The sequence below is a fragment of the Crocodylus siamensis genome, chromosome 10 (assembly GCF_052110815.1).
Source record: "Crocodylus siamensis isolate JL-2025a chromosome 10, ASM5211081v1, whole genome shotgun sequence".
Classification (NCBI taxonomy): Eukaryota; Metazoa; Chordata; order Crocodylia; family Crocodylidae; genus Crocodylus; species Crocodylus siamensis.
Window position 1 is genome coordinate 36,201,292 of NC_143404.1, and position 20,058 is coordinate 36,221,349.

The following is a 20,058-nucleotide window of genomic DNA, read 5'->3' on the forward strand; positions in this document are numbered from 1 at the left end:
CCCAAGTCACTTTTCCTTGTTCTTTTGAATGTTTCTATAAAAACTAGAAATTCATAAAAGGATCCTGGCAACTAATTCAGTGAATTACTTATTTGCTTCTGTTTTGTTCATAGATTCTCCACAAACAGCTTATGAGTTCCTCAAATGTATTCATGAAACTAAATTCATAAAGTAATTTCCACAAATTACTCTCTAGCTCACTCATTAACCATTCATTATGAGTATTCTATATTGAGCCAAGGACACATGCATCATGATGGATGCCTTTATCCTGAATTTAACCCTTTAAATTCAGACATCTGGTATAAGTACTTTTATTAACTAATATACAATTCACCATTTGTTAATGTTCTCCAACTGGTCGTTATAGAAGTCCTTTTTTCCATTGCAAGAGATTTTGTAATAAGGTGTGGACACAAGTCATGTTTACCCTGGTGTGACTTCTGCAGGGTTTGTACACTGATGTGAACTGCACTGGGATCTGGAGTGGAGGAAGGAACTTCTGTCTGAGGGTACCACTAACAGCATGCTTTACATAGCTATTACAGCGCCTGGCCACTAGGCGGCAAGGGAGCAAGGGATAGACAGCCTTGAGCAAACTGTAACACTAGCATAAACTGCAGACAGGTAGTACACGCACTAATGTACTTTATTCCTGTGTAGTTTTATCCCTGAATTTTCCAAGTTAAATCTATATTGGGTTTGATTAAATTACAGCTGTAGAGGGCTGTACATCACATATTTACTCTTCTTTTACATTACTTTTCATCATCATCAAATGCTGCTTGCCATGGCTTTATGTTTTTTTCACCTTACCTTACAATCTTCACTGAAAAGGCTACTTTGTTTTCGCAGTGTGTGCATGTGCATGTGTATGTGTGTGTGTGTATGTGTGCACATGCATGTCTGTGCACTCTCACATCTGCCTGCCACCAAAATTCAAATAGATGATAAAATCAAATACAGCTTTTAACCAGAAGGTCTGTCTGGCCATCTGATACCTAGAAAGGTGGTGTCCTAGTTACCTAGATTATACATGAGCTGGTAAATTGCCTACCGATAAAAAAGGTAAAAGAGAGGTGTCCGGCCTGATCCATCTTGCACCCCAAAACACAACAAATGAGCACTTATCCCAAAGTCTGTCTGGCTATCTGACCGCACAACATAGATTCTTACACATGTCAGCCAGGGCAACTCAAGAAGAGGGTGGCATGCTTGCTAGCTGCAGGTCTTCTTGAATTTCCTAAGATCTTCACATTTTCCTTCAGCCTGTATCCTATATTTATAGATAATTTGTTCTAATATTCTAATAAATGTTTTCTGGTTGGTTTTATTTTAATGTCTGTTTCACTGAAAATTTTGAGACTGGACTGAACCAGCTCTCTTGTGTATTTGGAAGGTGTTGATCAGATAGGATTTATGTCCTTGGGAAAGTTACAGTTCTAGAAGAAAGGATTTCTCATCTCCTTCCTGCTTGCATTCATTCTGTGTTCTTTTCACCTTAAGTTTATGGTCTTCACTGATGAGACTGCTTTGTTTTTACAATTTATCTAAGAGACTTAGCACAAATGTATCTAGGGAAACAAAACTACATCCAGTAAATCTGGATACAGCAATCACTTACCACTAACATTTTTAAGCTAAAGCTATGTTATAGTATATTTGGATTATATCATTTGAAGTCTTAGTGTCTCTTTTCAGGCCTTATACACTGTTTAATTTGATCTCATTACTGGTTTAACTGGACATGTTGATTATGTCCTTTCCTTTGCTGACCAGGCCGGTTGTCGCGTCTGCAGTGGGTCACTCTGTATCACTCAGAAACCAGCTTTGGAGCTTTTTGTTTTAGCCACTTTTCTATAGCTTGGCTTAGGCCCTTTGCAAATGGCCAAAGCTGGCAATAGTCCAAGGTTTCCTAGCTCTCTAGAATGTGATTAAGATGATTTGATGAAGTTGTCTTTGAGCCAGAGCCTTACAAAAAAGTCTCAATTTAACCCCTCCAAATTTATTTGGATCCTGCCAGTCCTGGCAGATTTTCCAACACAAGGGGATCAAATACCACTGAACTCCTGTACTCCCACACCTTGCATTATAGCCATTTCCAGTAGAGCCTTCCTTCTTCTTCCACAGCAAGGACATAAGAAAGGAGGAAAATTGGGAAGGGAAATCCTGGGTGGTATAAGCCACACTCTCTGTCTATTCAACTTCTTTGGCTTTTATGTGGACTCTGTAATATACTTCTGATACCACATTGTTACATAGGGTAAAGTAGGTGTTTCTGCTATTTAGTGTGTGTGTGTACTCCCCCATACACCAGCAGCACTCAACCACCTGGGCTCATTTGCTACCTGATGCCATTAAAGTCTCTTCTCATAGTCTTCTGCCAGTCATGGTATCTCTCAGCTCATGTCCACTATCAGTTCTGACCTCCTTAATTGGTGTCCTCCACACTCTTCAGCACTGTCAGCCACAGGCTTCCTTCATTTCTTGTCTTGGATTCTTCAGGACCTCTATGAACTTCGGGTCTCTCCTGTCCTCTCTGGTACAGCCTTTCTAGAGCTGCTCTGGGCCTTGCTGCTCCACTCCTCCACAGGTAGCCCCAACAGCAACTCTGCTCCCACTGAGAGCTGTCCACTCCAGCACTCTCCTCCCAGCCCAGGAGCTCTGGTCTCCTCAGGAGGCAAACTGCAAGTGTCCCTTGTTCTGGCCCTGCAGCTGTCATAGCCCCTGGTGTGGCCAGAGAAGTTCACCATATTTCCATTCTTAAACAGCTGCAAGGTGCATGCCCATGAACCTACTAATGAGGGTGCAGGACATACCACAGGCCCCCAGTAGTATATAAGCATCTTACAATCTTTAATAGATTTCTTCTCTGATGAGTGAGTAGCACAGTATTGTTACCTATTCTATGGTGGGGAGCTGAGGCACAGAGTTACTTGTCGAGGGCCACACAGGATGTCTGTGGCAAAGAAGGAATTGAACCTGATCATCCACAGTTCAGGCCAATGCTCTGAACATTGAACCACATCCCTCCTCTCCTTGCTTCCCACCTGCCAGGAGAACATTTAACCATTTGAGCTAATATCCAAGCCTTGGCAAGCAAATTAAACAGCAAAAGCACTCTTGGCTTTCTTACCTTGGAAACGTATGCTGAAGTTCTCCAAGTCGTAGGACAGGGTCAGGTACTTCTTGGATAGGGCCTGTTGCAAGGATGAAATGGTGGTAGCTACTGAAGACTAAACTCAGTTGTGATTCTGTTCCTTCCCCTGTTCTGACCCTTCACCTATTTGATATGTCTATGGGCCACATTCTGTGAGGTGACAACAGGCTCCTCCATCCACTGAAGGTAATGGGGATGACACAGCATCAAGTGATGCATATCACTGTCTCAATGCAGAACACCTTTGACCTCTCCTGATCCCCTTGTGCCATTTACCTAACAGAAATAATGTGCCACACATGAGCATGTTACTATCAATATTATCAAATGAGAAGAGCATAGCTGGAGTCTTCTACAGAAGCCTTTACACCCTGTTTGGAAGACAGACACCTGGAGAGAACATACTGCGTACAGAACTGTCATTCTATCCTGTCCATTCCACTGGAAAGCCAAAATTGACACGTTCTGGCACCAGAGTCAGTTAGACATTTCACCATGACACTGGGTTAAGAGAAGTATGGTCATAGATCCTGTTACTCAGTAGATGTGTCTACATAGGACACTTTATTGCACAGTAGAGCAAATTACTGCATACTGGGCACATCTGCATATGCCCCTATGGTGCTGTTGTTACTACACCATCATTTAGTACTTCCTTTTGGAAATACTAAATGACGGTGCAGTAACAGCCTATACTGTACTGTCCGCAAGGTGCATGGTTATTTTTAGCTTCCATGTCGCCATAGTAATGTGCTATACCTAGGGAGCACACCACTATGGTGATGTAGCTGCAGCATAGTGGGTTTTGCCCACTGATGCTGCGTCACCATAGTGCATTGCTACGGTGACTTAGCATCACATGTAGATGCATCCAGTAAGCATCACCATCTACACATGCAGACCCTTGCCCCGCAGTAATTTGCTCTACTTGGCAGTTAATTTATGATCTGAAAATGCATAGCAAATTAACTGCCAAGTCATTACTGTGCAGTAAGGCACATGTAGACAGCTGATTGGGAGCAAATTTGCTCCTAGTCAGCTGGGCAGCAGGAGGCGAGAGATTGCTCCTTGTCTCTGGGAGCTGCCTGCTGCTGAGATAGGCTCCACCACCTGAGTCTGGGTAGGGACAATGTCCCCCTGCCCTGGCAGCAGGAAACTCCTAGCCCCTGCTCCACAATTGTGATCATGGAACTGGGGCTGGGAGCTCCCTGCACAGGGAGAATTTCCTGCCCAGCCTGGAGCTGGCTAGGACCTTCCCCAGACAAGACAGTTCCTGGCTAGCCCTGGGCTGCATAGGGAGATCTCATATGCAGCCTGGAGCTGGGTGAGGACTGTCCTATTTGGGTTCCATGCACAAAATGGGACCGTCTTCAGCCAGTTCCAGGCTGCAAATGTAGACTTCCTTGCTCAGCCTGGGGCTGGCCAGGAACTGTCTTGGTCTCAGGAAGGTCCAAGTCCTGCAGCTTTTTTCCAGCCCCATGTCCCAGTCAGGCAATCAAAGCACAGGGCTTGGAAAGAGCACTGTGGAGGGGCAGGTCCCAGCCCCCTGTCCCAGTCTGCCAGTGGGGCAGCTAGCCATGAGCCCCCAGCTGGGCAGAGAATCCCTGCCCAGCCAGGGGCTCATGGCTAGCTGCACCACCGGTGGACCAAGGCAGGGGACTGGGACTTGCCCCTCCCCCCGCAGCTCTTTCCAAGCCCCCTGCCCCTGATCAGAGAGCCAGGGCTAGGCGCTCCAGACTGCCAGGGCAGGGGGACATTGTCCCTGCCCTGGATTCACCACCAGAACCCACCCTGGGTGCAAGAATCAACTCCCAGAGGGCTACACTCCCAGGGGCAAGAAGCAAACTCCCAGCCCCTTTAACAAGAGAAATGTCTTCTGGCCCTGTGGCTCCCCACCAACCCCTGGGCTAGCACCCAAGGAGAACCTAGAGCTCCTCTGTGCTGCTTCAGGGTGTAGAACAAGATGGGAGCAGCCCTCTCTGGGCTCCTCCAATTGGAAGAAAATCTGCTCCCAAACGCACACACAGGTAGACACCTGCCCAGGGTGAATTACTCTGGAGTAAATCCAGCCAGCACTATTTGCACATGTAGCCTCAACCAGCAATGACAAATTTGTTATTTAAAGGGAACAAAAAAGCATGCTTTTACCATTGCTATATTTAAACAACCACTAGATGGCAGTATAGCCAGCTAATGTTGTTTTTAAAATGCCTTGTCAGTTTTCAGTCTAAACACATTCCCTGGTACTGTCTTGGCATCTTAAATAGGTGGCATTCTTCTAAAGCTTTTGAAATAATCTTTAAAACAACAACAATTAGGTCCTGCAAGCATTCTTTATGCATTTAGATCAACCCATCAGGCATTTGGTTCCTGTGTTGGTTTTAATGTGATAAAATGAATGGCTAGATTTTCAAAAAGTTCTGTTGAATTAGGTATGCAAAATATGCAGTTGCATGCAATGGTGAAGCTCATAAATACCAAAATTTGGCCTCAAACCACTTATTGTATCATCTGAAGAAGGATGGAGGGGGAAAAAAGATTAAAGCAATGAACTGGGGGGGAAAGAAAACAAGATACAACTCAAAGGTGTAACTGGGCCTGCTCTATAGTGCTTATCTGTGTTCTCTGCACATTAGGCTATACCTATCTGAAAGCATCACAAGACCTGATTCACTTTCTTTCCTCTCCAACTTTCCATCCTGGTTGAAATAGAACAGCATTGTTACTAATGGTCTTGCTGCAGACCATGCTTGCTTTCAAAAACAAAACATTTTGCACACACATTTGCTTCTCAGACCATTTGTCAGAGGGGGTACCTCTCGGGGCTGGGTCTCATATCGGCTTGCCCACCTGTCACTATGGGGCAATCCACATGGTCCTGCCAGCCATGACTTTGCTGTTCCTACAAACAGATGGTAAATATGGGAGGCTACTCATTACCTGCCCTGATGCCAGGTGGCGCTATCTGCGGCTCTGAACCTCCCCTACATTGCAGCCTGTGCCTTGCAGATGGCATCCAGATTAATATTACTCCCGGTCTGAGACCAGAGCAAATGGAATCCAAAGTTGGGCTCCACACACACACACACACACACATTCACATCACCTTCCCTCGCACAGGAGGCCTCTTCCACTCCTCCCCTCTCTCACTGGGGCCTCTGGCATACTGCCCATTACTGGGCCACACTTCACTGCCCTGCTTCTCCTTGAGCGGCCCCTCTTGGACTACCAGACTTTGCTACACTCATATTGGCCTTGCCACACAGTCCTTCGGTTCCCACGAGTTCCCCTACTCCACGTGGTCTGGCCTTATAACAAACCCTGGGCTGATTCTGCCCCAACCCTTTCACTGGGCACAACTTCTCATGGGGCTGGCCCTTGCGCTGTCCTTCAAGTTTACTTCGTTTGACCCTACTCGGCATGCCCCTTGGGCTGTTCTTCAGGCCTACTCTGACCAGTCCTACTCAGCCCCCTCACAAGCACAGCCCTTCAGGCTTACTTGCACTTCAGCCCTACTCTGTGTGGGGCCTCCCAATGCTCTCCACAGTATCCCCTCTTGGGTCCCTGGGACCTCGTATCTCTGCTGGGCTCAGGCGCCTACATGTGGGCATACCTGGCCCCACTACTCCCCCAGCTGCTTCCAAAACCCACCCAAAGGTGGGGGCTGGGGTTAAGGCACCCCACCTTGCCTTTCACCGGGAAGGTAACTAGCCTAGCATTTCCTGATGGGTTCCCACACCACCAGGAGCCCCAGCAAGCCACCCTTTCCTGGCAGGGTGCAGTTTTAGGTCATGCCCAGGAGCAGGAGCCTCCAAACCATCCCTATAAGCTCCTGCCCTTGCCTCCAAGGTTGTTCCTGCTGCAGCTCAGCTAGGTAATATTTCTGCCTCTGCTTGTAGCAGCAAACTGCAGCCTCTATATGCCTTGTGTTCAAAATAGCCACCCTCATCAGGCACCTGGTAGCTGCCTGCCTCTGCCCTTAAAGTGGCAGGCACCCAAACGTGCCCTGCCACACCATTCTATCAGTAAAAGGCTCTGTGCAAATTCCATACCTTGCTGACTCTTAACATTACATTGTACCAATTCTTATTACCAGTATAAAATATTAGTTATTTTGAGACTTGATCTATATTCAGTGTGTATCTTTCCTTACTAAACAGTGCTGTGTGGACTTAGTATGTTATAAAAAAATCATTTAATGTAATAATTGAGGGAACTGTGGTATTTGCTGTATCCACATGTAATATTTTATCTCACTCATGCCAGGGATGCTCCATAATAATTTGACTGAGTTCTAAAATATTTAAATAGCCAGGGAATTCAGCTAATAAACCACAATAAAAAAAACAGAAACCATTTTTGTAGAGGAAAAATTAACTTTTTACCAACAATTTTTCTTCCAAGTTGTAATTTCTAATATTGATCTTAGAAGCTATCTATTAGGTTTTCTTACCTTTTCCAGCTGAAACATTTTGTAAAATCTGTAAAGCTTCTGGGTTTTGTCCTTATTCTGGTTTGACTCCAGTTATTCTGGACTATTTCTCTTTGTAACTTTCTTTATGTTGGAATAAGCTTAAGATGTATTTGCAATGAATCTCACATACATAGCTAGGGAAGCATATTATTATTCCCCATAGATGCCTAAAAGTTTGGGGAGCCAAAAAAGGCTATGCCGACATCTAAAGTGTAAGTGACATGCTGTTGCTCCCTGTGCATGCATAGGTGCCGGTCTAGGTGCCCACAGGACAGAATGCCTTGCATGTCTACACGTGGGCATCCAAGGGTCCAGACTAGGTCATGCATCTGGCTCACAGGACTGGGTTCTACCAACCCACCTCCATGCATAATAGTAGCTTGCACATAGGAGGATGTATAGAGCCTGAAAACTCCCAGTAGCCCCTCAAATGCACAAAGACAGGTAAATACTGCCCACATAGGTATCCAAGTTAGGACCAGAAAGAACCATGTGGATGACTAGACCAAATTGGCATTCTATAACTAAGTGAGGGTCTACATCTCTAAATAACCAAACTACCCATGCCTTGCCTTCCTCCCTCCACCCCCCCTACTTTTAGGACAGACTTGTTCCAGCAGGCAGAAGGATCTCAATGGGTCCACAGCCCAGCCTCACACTCAGACATCCCTTAAAGGGGTTTGCATACAGACTGCCCACTGCTGACAAGGCCAACACGATCATGGTGGGAGCTGAGCCAGCTCTGGGGAGGTTCAGAGGCCATGCTGCACCTCCTTTATTTACTGCCCCAACTTTTCCCCTGGGGAGCTTCAGGCCACAATCAAGTTTATATCCCAGCACTCGGGGGAGCTAGCTGGGGAGCTGCTCTTTGAGAACCCCTCTATTGAGTTCACCTGTGGTCAATTGTAGTGGGTCAACTCTGTGGGGGCAATTAATGATCTGTGGAGTCCATCCAAAAGAAGTGAAGAGGCCTGAGATGATGGATGAGATCATATCTCCTTGAGGAGAAGTAGGCTGTGACAGGGAGCTCTGCCTGGGAGGTTACCATTGGACATATGGCACCCTGCCTACCTCTAGCAGCCTTCACAGTCACTGTGCCAGAGGCCTAACAGGGCTATGCTTCAAGGGGGTTAAGTAGCCACAAGCAAGGGCCTGGCAGTGGCCTCCTACCTGTTTTCCTCAAGAACACAGGGACCAGCACATGGCGAACCTGGGGAAGGGATGCAGAGCACTGCATAAGAAGGCACGGCCTTGGGGGCACATGTCCTTCCCATCTGGCCCTGGAGCCCCACTTTCTTCCTCCCCCTCCTTCTCCTCCCTCAAAACTCCCACCCTGCTCCCTTGCATGGAGCCCTTCCACCCCTAGGTGCCCTCAGGAATCCCTCCCAGCTTCCCACTCTTTCCTGGCTAGGTGTACCCTATTCCTGCTCCTTGCTTTTCCCTAGATCTAGTGGGAAAGAAGGACTCAATGCCTCTCTAGTCCCTAATCTAACCATTGCCCTATACATCTCTGCTCCCTAACGCAAATCTCAATGTCTTAAATATAACTGTAGCTAATTTCCCTAGGGTCACCTGTCTGTCTGTTGCCTGGTTCAGCTGTGCTTACCTGACCACTCCCCACAACTGGCCATGGCCATGTGTCTATTCCTTTTATTGGGCCCAGATGTAGGAAAAATGCAGAGACACCAAACAGAATATACCTAGCCACATAAAATGTCTTTGTGGCTAGAAGCAGCTGATCATGGTGACATGCAGCGGATTTGTGTGGCTCTATTCACATCTGGCACTTTCACAGTTAAGTCCTCCCCGGACGGGAGGAGACATGCAGCAATAAAATATAAAGCACTGATTTAGCCATGTCAGTCACACATGCATGTGATTTAAACAGCCAAATCAGCTAACAGGATGTCTTTTCCTTCTGTTGTTGCTACAAGTGCAATGTTTGGGAGGAAATCCAAAGGTTCTGCAGTACTTTGGAATGACAGGTAGGCAGTAACTTCATACTACTGCTCAAATGCATAAAGTTCCTCCTCTGCAATGACTTTTGGGAGATTTTCAGTATATCTCAACATTAGAGCACTGCTCTCCATTTAGTTAGTCCTCTTACAAAACAATGCTGTGAAGTATGCACAAAGAATTATGTAGAAAAGATGAAGATGTCTCCATCTTCCCAAGGCCTGTAAGAGCCTGTCTGGGACTTGAATCTAGCTTCTCTCACACCATGGCTGAATTGAGTTGCTCTGTTGCTGCTATGTGGTCTTCAAGATGATTTTGTAAAGGCAAAGCAAAGGGGTGTTGTTCCATGGGTATGATTTGTGCCATGACTTAAGGGAGCCTGAATTCAAAATATAAACAAAGCCTCATTTCAGTTGGAGGCTTAAGTTTATACAGCTGAAATAATTTCCCATCCATATTTTATAGAATCCTCTTAAGAGGGGACAAAATGAACATTAATGAGAAGCATGTTATCTCCCATTGTATGACTCCTGTAATGGGCCCAAGTTCAAATTCCAGACTAACTTTTGCAAAAATGGAAACAAATATCCCTATTGCTTTAAATTTAATAAATGATTCCACATACTGAAATTACAGTAACATCTCAAAGAAGGACAAAGTCTAAACAAGGAATTAGCTAAAAGGTTTAGTGCTAGGGTAATTTTCCTTCCATGACACATAGCCCTATGATGCCTCCTGTGGGAAGTATTTTGTAAATAAGGAAGAAAATATTATCTCAAAAATATCAGTGGCTCTTTCTCTTCATGGAAAGAAATTTTCATATTAAGCATGAGAAATTTCCTCCAGAAACACATCGCAACATAATTTTCAAACCACTGCCCAGACTGCCCACAGAAGAAACCAAAATCATACACTTACGTAAAGTCTGTCACCCAGAGGTGTCACATCTCGAGCGTTGAAACCCACCATATGGCTTCTCAAGCAAGCCAAGCTCTTGTTGGCATGTATAACAATGTCACCACCCATCCAAACCAGGCCCCCTCCCATGCTGCAAAAGCACTTCTGTAGTCAGCATAGGAGCACAGCAGTTGACTGAATCCTCTCTTTTACTACATTTGTTAGTGTGACAGGGTTTGTAAATCCCACTATGGAGTACAGGAGTAGGACCTCAGTTAACACATAGGTAAATAGCCCTTTAATCTCAACAGCTGACCACTCTCTGCTCTCTCTCTCAAACTATTAAGGTTGTCAGTCAGAGTGGGAGAATCAGCTAAGGATAGAAAGCTGAACATCAGGAATAGTTCTTTCACCAGAAATGGTTTCCAACTGGAGTTTGCACTGAAGACCAGATGAAGGAGAGGTGCTTCATGCATAGATGGTAGAGAATTCAATCCTAAGAAGGAGAAAATGAAGATTGTAGATACCAGAGGGCAGTGGTAAGAACTGACCCATGGAACTGTGTGTGCAAATGGTTGAATGAGGCCTGCTCTGCGCTCAGAACTCAATGGAGCAAGCAGGCCTATCTCAACCCCCTTGGTATTAGACAGGATAAGGGTGCCCAAGCTAGTGACAGATCCAGAATCAGTGACACTATGAGATGCAGAGGGAGTTATCTGGAGAGCAGTTAAGCTTCAGTGCAAGAACTGAAGGGTGCAGTTACCCAAGCAAGGGGCTGTAGATATGGTCCAACAAGCTAAGATAGAGCAAGTCATGAAGGAAATTTGCAACCTCTCAAATCTCAAGCAAGTCTGACACAAACTGGACATCCCTGTCTCATCAAAGGAGTTTGTAAATGTGGAATTAAGCTGCATTTTTTTCAAAAATATCAGGATGCCAATATTTTTCTCGTATACTGATCAAGCAAGGGTAAATTTAAAATAACATCTAATCTCAGGGCCAGCCACCAATTCATGGCTTCACCTTTGTCTCAGAAGAAGTATGCTGAAACTGAGATACAAACCCTTATGATTAAAATTTTTTTGTACCTTCACTGCCACTGCTGGGGCTTTTCCACAATCTCCCTATATCTGGGACTTAGAATAGGCACTCTGGCTTTTCTTCCTCATTGAAAGGCTTCTGTAGATCTCACACACGTGAGGTATTAAAGGACAAACCGAAAGGTAACTTGATTTTCCCCCAAAATCCCAACATCATTAGGAACTGAAACTGATTCATCTCTCACCCAGCTGGATGCACATTAACAAAGGTCACGATGTCTGGCTTCTATATCACTGAAAGTTATTTAAGTATCATGCACCAAACATTAATGGAATCATTGGAAAACAGAGCAGAAAGAGACCTCAGGAGATCATCCAGTCCAGCCCCCTGGCCAAAGGCAGGATCATTTATTATTATTTTGAAGTTCTTAAGGTATCTTTATTTACACAATCAGTAGGAACAGGTTGCAGAACCCATAACCCGCAAATCAAACCAGGGTCACTTACCTCCTCCCAGAAGTTAACTTATGTCCTTTTGTTTCTTTTGGAAAGAGAAGTGCTAGAGAAAGTTAAGCAGACTATGCAGTGGGTGTATCTACATATGAAATGAATTTGGCACAATAAATTCCAGTGCAGGTCACGCTGGAATTTATTGCTCCTGGGTGCAGTGTCTTCATGTGTACCTGGTACTGTAGCATGTTGAGCGGGGGCGGCATAGTCCCAGAAGGCAGGAGTTTGGGGGGTCAGCCTGCCAGCGCAGAGTTGTTCTGCCCCAGCTCAGCATGCTGTGGAGTGGCTGCCTGGGGCATTAGGGTGTCACAGTGTGGGAACTAGCCAACAGGCAGCCTCACCCTGTAGAACCCTTTTGTCCCAGGCTGCCCCAGTCATCATCTACACCAGTGTTTCACAACCAGCGTGCTGTGGCAGACTGGTGTACCATTAGGCATGTCCAGGTGTGCTGCGGCATTTTGGGCTAGAGCCACACCCCCTGCCTGGCTGGAGCTATGCCCCCCGCCTGCTGCTGCTGTGAACACAGACAGATAGGGAGCATGGCTCCAGCTCAAAATGTCATTTGGCTGGCTGTGTGCCACCCCCACCCCCCTGCATCCAGTATGCTATGGTGATTTTTTATTTAGGTAAGTGTGCCATGGGGCAAAAAAGGTTGGGAAACACTGATCTACACCTGTGTTACAGCAGAGTAAATAATTCCAGGTAACAGGAAATCTTAGCCCTGTTACTAGGAAGCAGAGTGGCCCCTTTAAGACTTGAGTCTTCAGAGCACAGGCTGCCAGCAGAGCAGGGTTTAAAGGCTAAGCCGTGCAGGCTGGTCAGCTGACTGGGACTGTCACATGTCTGTGAGAGAGCCCAGGCCAGAGCTATATAAGCCCTGGTCTGAGCTCGAGCCCAGGCTGAGACAGAGGGTAGTCTCTGAAAGGCTCCAAGCAAAGTTGAAGCAGCCCTACAAGTGAGAGGAACTGGCAGTGGGGACTCAGAGATGTGGAGCCCATAGGTAAGAAGGCTAACTACCCCCATTCACTTTTCTTTGTTATAGGCCAGGGACTTACTATTTATGTAGTAGTTTAGTCTGGTGGTTTGTGGTGGAGGCTGAAGGGGAGGTGGAGACCTCATTAGCACCCACAGGGGAGCAGCTACAGGGGGCCAAAGAGCCTGGTGCTACAGGGGGCACAGCTATACAGGGCCAGGGGCCCAAAGCAGATTGATTGAAGTTAGTGTCTCAAAGCCAGGTCCAGCATAGTGGGTCTGAGCTGGAAGGCTTAGCTACATAAAGGGGGGCAGAAGCTGCATTAGCTGAGGCCCCGAACAAAATGTGCAGAAGATGCAGACAACACCTGTGAGGCATGGGGCATGATAAGGGAAGGTCGGAGTAGTGCAAATAGCCTTTAAGGCAGGAGCTCATCACTTCCCGGTGTTTGAGAGCCAAGAATGGGTCTGACAAGCTCTGGGGCAGCTTCCCTTTTAAGAACTCAAGGTAACAACAAGTCATGGCAGATGAGTAAAGGGGAGTCTGTTTCCAGAAGCAAATTGAAATAAGAAAAAAGGACTCTGGGGTGCATCCAGGCATTTTCAAATGCCCCGGTGATGGCACCTTGTTACACTCCATCATAGAATAGTACTTGTATTGGGCAGTGCTGTCCTATGGTGGAGTTAATTAGTTTACTTGGGCCTAATAGCACTGTTTATGTAGATGGTGATGCTTTACTGCGGAGCTAATTAGTCAACTGCAGTAAGCGTCTCTTGTAGATGCACCCAGTTGGACCAGCCCCTTCTATGCTGTCACTGCACTGGTGGGATTTAAAGCTCTGGTTGCTGCCTGACATATTTTTAGATTAAACAGCAAAAGTACAAATTGAAAGTGTTTCTCCCAAAAAGAAATACTTCTCACTGTGTGCATCTTCATGTGCCATTAAGGTGGAGCAATAAACTCTGGTGCAATTCATGCCAGAGTTAACTGCACCCAGGCACGGCACTTTGGATTAACTGCACCCAGGCTGGCAGAGGATCTGGGGGGTCAGCCCCAGGTTCCAGATGGCAGCGTCGAGGGGTGGAGGGGCTGGGACACAAGGTGCTGAAGTGCAGGGTTAGGCAGAAGGCAGCCCCTGCACTTCAGCACCCTTGTGCCCCAGCCCACCCCCATCACTGTCTACACTTGTGTTTCAGTGCATGCAAGTACTCTGCTGTAAGATAGTACTGTCAGGGACAGTACCATCTTACAGTGGAGTTTATTGTGTCCTAATACCAACGCATGTGTAGATGGTGATGCTCTACTGAGGATCTAATTACTCCATTTCTCAGCGAAGCACATGGATAGATGCCACCCAGTAAGCCACAATGCATTGGCTCTGGTGCTGGGATCAGGAAATACTATGACTATGAATGAAGGCTTCTGATAGTGCCATATGGCGGACTGCACAAAACAGATATGGCATGCTGGCTGCACATGTTCAAGGTAAGAAGTGATGAACAAGACCACAGAAGACATGGACAGGGGTGGATCTAGAAGGGTTCCAGTGGAAACCCAGTCCTTTTGGATTGGACCACACCATGAGAACCTCCAAAAACTTATTTTAAGTCCCTAAAGCAGGTGAACCCCTCCCTTTCCCTTGGTGCTCAGAGACCCACCCCCTCCCCATCTCCCTCTGGCCAATCTGCCATTGCTGCTTTCCCTACTGTCCCAGGGGCAGGGGAAGCTCCAGAACCACTTCTGTCCATAAGCTGGGCTGCATGGAGACTGGATTCAAAGTGGGGTGGGGAGAGCAGCAACAGCACAATGGGAGAGTAGTTTCACCTCCCTCCCCAGTCCCCCTAGAGCAGTCACAGGAAAGGAAAACCCCCTCCTCTTCCCCACTGTCTCTCTCTGGTCCCTATCCCCAGCTGAGCTCAGCCCCTGCACAGCCCATCTTCCCCTGATATGGTGGGGAAAGCCACAGCAGCACGTGGGGAGGGGCGGAAGAGGAGGAGGGGAGATGGACCTTCATGCAGGAAAGGGAAAGGAAATTTTAATTTGCTTTAGAGACTTAGAAAAGTCCCTGGAGGATTCCACAGTGTCAGTACTGGTAAGGAGGAGGCTGCTGGGAGCATGGTGGTGCAGATATCCCTGCAATGTGGGGTGCTGCTTCCACACCCCCTTTTAGGAAATTCGGGATCCACCCCTGGACATGAGTACCTGATTGTGCATTAATAGGAATACCATTGTGTGGACTGCCAGGTTTTTCCTGTCTAGTAAGGCTTGAGAGGCAGCTAAGTGCCTCTTTCATGAGGAAAAGACTTAAATACATGTCTCTGAGGTTACCCATTATTTACCCATAACCCACCCCATTTTTATATGCATAGAATGGCAGAAGGTAGGGAAGGGTGGCACCTTGGGAACTGACTGGTTCAGAAGCATAAACTTTTGTAGGAAACAATTTACTTCTTCAGATGACTGCAGCCGTAAGTCATTGCCTATGAAAGGTCATATCTCTCTGAACCATTTAGACTCAAAGGTGCCACCCTGACCTACCTTCTGCCTGACTTCAGACTAACACAACTAACCATCTCTGTGCTTTTTGCATGGAATGAAATGAGCATCCCTGAAAGGGGTTTCAGATCACAAGGAAGGACTACCCCTAATGTTTACCTTTACATTTACCCCTAAAGAGTTTCCTCCGGGCACGCAACCAACTTATGCACTGTGCAGGGCTTCTTCAACCAAGGCTGATGTGGAAACATTGGATCCCAGATATAAAAAATAGAACAGTGGACTCTGGCCTACCCAGGTGTAGCTCTGCATCATCTGCACTGGATGGCCATGTTCCATAAGACAGCATTCTTTCTTCAGCTTCTTGGCTTTTCCTTGCCAGTTGCATTCTCATATATATATCTCTGGACTTGTCAAGAATCATTTGGCAGGCTCTTCCCTGCTCTCCCTCTCTAAATAGGACTGCCACTCAAATTATCAGCTTTCCTTTGGCTGTGCCCAAGTCCTTGTTATCAGCTAGTTTAGCCTACTAGTCCCATCCCGATAGTTGTTCTGCTCTTCTCCCCTCCCCTCCCCCGTTTTCTCCAGTGTATCTGATGTTAACTTATATTTGTTTGGTTTTTATCGTCTCTGGCCCATACTTTCTTTTAGATTTAGTAGCTTACTTTAATCTTCAGACTTAATGCTCTGCCCCGTGAAAGGGCTACTTTAATTCTTATTTAATAGGAAACGTAGGTAACCAAGATGATTCATTCATGAGAATGTGAAAGGTTCTGTTGATAATCTGTCTACCCTTTCCACTTCTTCAGCTCCCCCCTCACAAGAAGACCAAAAGGTAAGTTCAAATCTCTCCTCAGTATGAGGGGGCTGGGTCACCTTGGAGTCACTGTGGCAGGACAGCGTCTTATCATTACACAGCCTACCTGCTCCTCTAGGCACCCAGCTCCTCCTCCTGTGTTCATGTATTTTAATTCCTATTCTAAAAATAAATCATTACTTGGGAAAATCCTTTCAAGTTCACAGCAATAGAGTGAAGTTGGTAGTAAAATACTGCAACTGGGTCCTTGCCAAGGTTTGGAATAATGAGACACAGCACTGAGGTTCCCCCCCCCCAGCTCTAGAGCTGGAAAATGGTGGAAGGAAAAGCTCCCCTGGGCTGCAGTCCTGTGCAGAAAGCACGGTGTGTCTTTATTACATTCTCAGGGGTGCAGCTCATCTGCTTCAAGTCTGGTCCTTGATGGTAAAGGATTGCTCCTACCTACAGGCCTCTCACTCCTTCTCAGGATAAGCAGCAAGACTCTTCATGCTAGAAAAGAAAGAATGCTAATGGATCAGGCAGGGAAAAAACACTGCACCTATCACTGAGGTACTGCTGGGGCTGCCTGCAGTAGGCTGCTGCCGAGTCACTCCCAGGGCTTACTTCAGGCAGCAGTGCCACTCATAATTTAAGCACTCTGCCATTTTTTTCCAGGAACAGCAAGACTGGGAACTGATCATCTTTCTCCTAGATATTTACTGAAGGTACATGGGAAACAGCCCTTCAGCCCCAAAAACGACTGTTCTCTCCACTGAGGAACTCAGTGGCCCCTTCAGCCCCAGCAGAGAATCACTGAAACTGGAGCTCTTGAATAATCACCTAAGGACAGCAAATATAAGGTCACTCCTGCTCCAGCCATGACAAGCCTCCACAAGGCAAGTCAAACCCTTGTAGCAATGGATCCTGTTCCAACTGCCTTCTCAGTCCAGCAGCAGCAAAAGAGCATCATTTTTCCTGATCCACGTGCTCTTTCCTACCGCCAGTCATCTGCCTCATTCAGCATACACTTGGATGTACCTTTATTCTGTCCTTGCCAACAAAACTAACTCAACAGGTAAGAAGGTCTGGAGGCTTATTTTGATATGAAGAATGCTAGTCTGCAGAGAATCAAACATGTTCTGTATGGGAGCATATTCACATACAGCAGGGGTGCAGGTTGTAGGCGTGTTGGTCTAAGGACATAGGCAGACAAGGCTCTTTGGGTAACTCTGATATCTTTTATTAGACCAATTAAATAGTTGGGGAAAAAATTCTTAGCAAACTTTTTTGGGTTTAAAAACAGTTCATCAGGCTGAGGAAGCATCTGCAGTTGGTGTGTGCTCTTCCAGAAAGAGCCTATATTCCAGGAAGAGCACACACCAATTGCAGATGCTTCCTTAGCCTGACGAAGGGTTTTTAAACCCAAAAGCTTGCTAAGAAAAAAACATCCAACTATTTAGTTGGTCTAATAAAAGATATCAGATTTACCCAAAGAATCTTGTCTGCCTATTCACATAAAGAACATTCAGGAGGCATTGATGGAATCGGGCCAGGGGCAGATCCATGCAGGGGAGAGGGGAAGAAATATGTGTTTTATGGGATGATGCACTATACCATCTGCACCCCACTTTTCAAAACCCTAGATCCCCCCCAAGAGTAGGGCATTGCTTTTTTTCTAGCTTGAGGAGTGTTGCTGCTTATACTAAGAATCAGTGAAAGGCCTGAAGTAGAAACAAGTGAAAGTGAAAGGATGATCTAAGCATAAACCAATGGAATAAGGGTTAGGGACACTTTGAACCAATCCCCTGAAATACTGATTTTGTTCTGGGAAAGATAATCATGTTACAAAGCTGCTTCCAAAATGTTCTGCACCCCACAGACACTGCAGGAGGTTATTTTGGTCAGATCTGACTCGTGAATTATGACGTCTTACAAGGCTCTGTTTTTCTCTCATCCTGGAATTGTGGGGGAGGGAAATGATAAATAAATAACTTAATAATGTATGCACAGTATTAATGCTTCTGATCTCCTTCACATTCTCATAACTCCATTCTACGCTGTATGTAGTGCCCTGTGTATTTCTATATAGCTGCATTAGCTGACCCATGTATATGCATCTCTATGAACTACAGTGATGATTTTCAGCTGTTGTTAAATTGCCAAAGCTGTACTGAACTATGTTAACTTTAGTGGAGCTATGACATTTTACATCAGCTAAAGATATGTCCCCAGGGCATTAAGTGAATGCAAAATGACTTGCCATAGGTGAATATGATTTACCTCTCCAAAACCTGATGATGCAAAGTATACTTCAAAGAATTTATGGTCTGGGGGCTCTGTAGGAAACAGTGATTTTTTTTTGATGAAAGATACCATGACAGGAATGTTTAAATTCAATAACCTTGATTAGTCAACATTAAATAATGGCTTGGTATAGACCCATTTTTCTTTTTCATACATGTTAATCTGTGTGAACGCAGAATCATAGAAGATATGGCTGGAAGAGGACCTCTCAAGAGGTCATCTAGGCCATGCCCTGCTTAAACTGTATCTACACTAATTTGCTTACATCACTATTTACGTATTGGGGGGGTGGTCTTTTGAAGATAGGTCAGTGAGAACCTAGAATTCAAATTAAAATGTCTTAAGACAGGAGTTCTATATATTAGCCACAGCACTTCCACTTGGGAATGTAGGAATCACCATGCCAGAAAAGATGAATGGGCCCTCCTAGCTCAGTATCCTGTTCCTCTCACATTAGTAAGTAACATAGCCAAGATAGGTGGCTTGTTCCTAATGTCATGGAGCAAATTGGTGGCTTATTCAATGAGGAATGTGCATCGATGACAACATATATTTTACCCTGTGTAATGTAGGAGTGGATGATCTATGAATATCTTTGTCTGTATATACACCTAATCTTTTTTTTTAAATTCCATTAAGCTCTGGGCTTTCATGGTATCTAGTGGAAGGGAGTCCTACAAAATAAAACTACCAGCATGTCATACTTCTTTTAAGTAGCTGATTTTTACACAACACAGAAGTTGTGGAACCCCATCAGAAGTGACAGAAGATGACTCACTGCCCACACTTTGGTGCTGAGCCAGCCAGAGAATTGGGGATTTATGATCAGCTCCATGATAACCAAAATTGGACATAGCACATTATTTCCATATTCCTGTAAAGCATCCAAATACTGGCAACTACTGCAGGACACTAAGCAAACCCTACATTTATAGTGAGTTTCAAAAAAATGTCTGAACACTGACATTTCCGAATTACACATTCAGAATGTGCTAAAAAAGTAATACTAGCAAAGACTACCTGGGGATCAGTGTCGCTTTTTCCCTGAAGAATTTTCTTCTAAATATATTTGTAAAGTAAGCACATCTGATGTGAGAGGAAGTATGGTGTAAATTTTCACAAGAGAATACTGAATTAAGGTGCCTTGGTTTTTAGATATGTATCATGACATGAGACACACCTTGAGCAACTTATCTTTCAGAAAGTGCTGAGTACATGCACTCTGAAAACAAATCCATTTAAGGCACCTCCTGTTGGCAACCCCCAAAATGAGGCAGCTAAAATCACTAGTCTCTTCTGAAACTGCAGAGCTATATATATAAGAATGAGTAGAATTTTAAGTGTAGATGCCTTAAAAGTTAAAAAGAATAACAATAGCTCCAAATAATTAAAACCTTTCTGCTGAGTAGTTTTAGTATATGTAGAAAATCTTATGATGTTTATAAAGTAGCA

At 45.4% G+C, this 20,058-nt stretch overlaps 1 long non-coding RNA gene across 4 annotated transcripts in view; it reads left to right on the plus strand.

Moving 5' to 3' along the window:
• The window catches only part of LOC149856423 (uncharacterized), a 60,317-nt gene that overhangs the window by 28,027 nt on the left and 12,232 nt on the right, over positions 1–20,058 (plus strand). The window contains exons 1-2 of one of the 4 annotated variants that reach the window (XR_016444477.1): positions 12,899–13,037; positions 16,978–17,377. The exons of 1 other annotated variant lie outside the window; for it this stretch is intronic. This is a non-coding gene — a long non-coding RNA (uncharacterized LOC149856423). Of the gene's footprint in view, positions 1–12,898; positions 13,038–16,977; positions 17,378–20,058 lie in introns of those variants that run through there. 2 more of the 4 variants (XR_016444478.1, XR_016444480.1) reach the window with 2 other exon arrangements.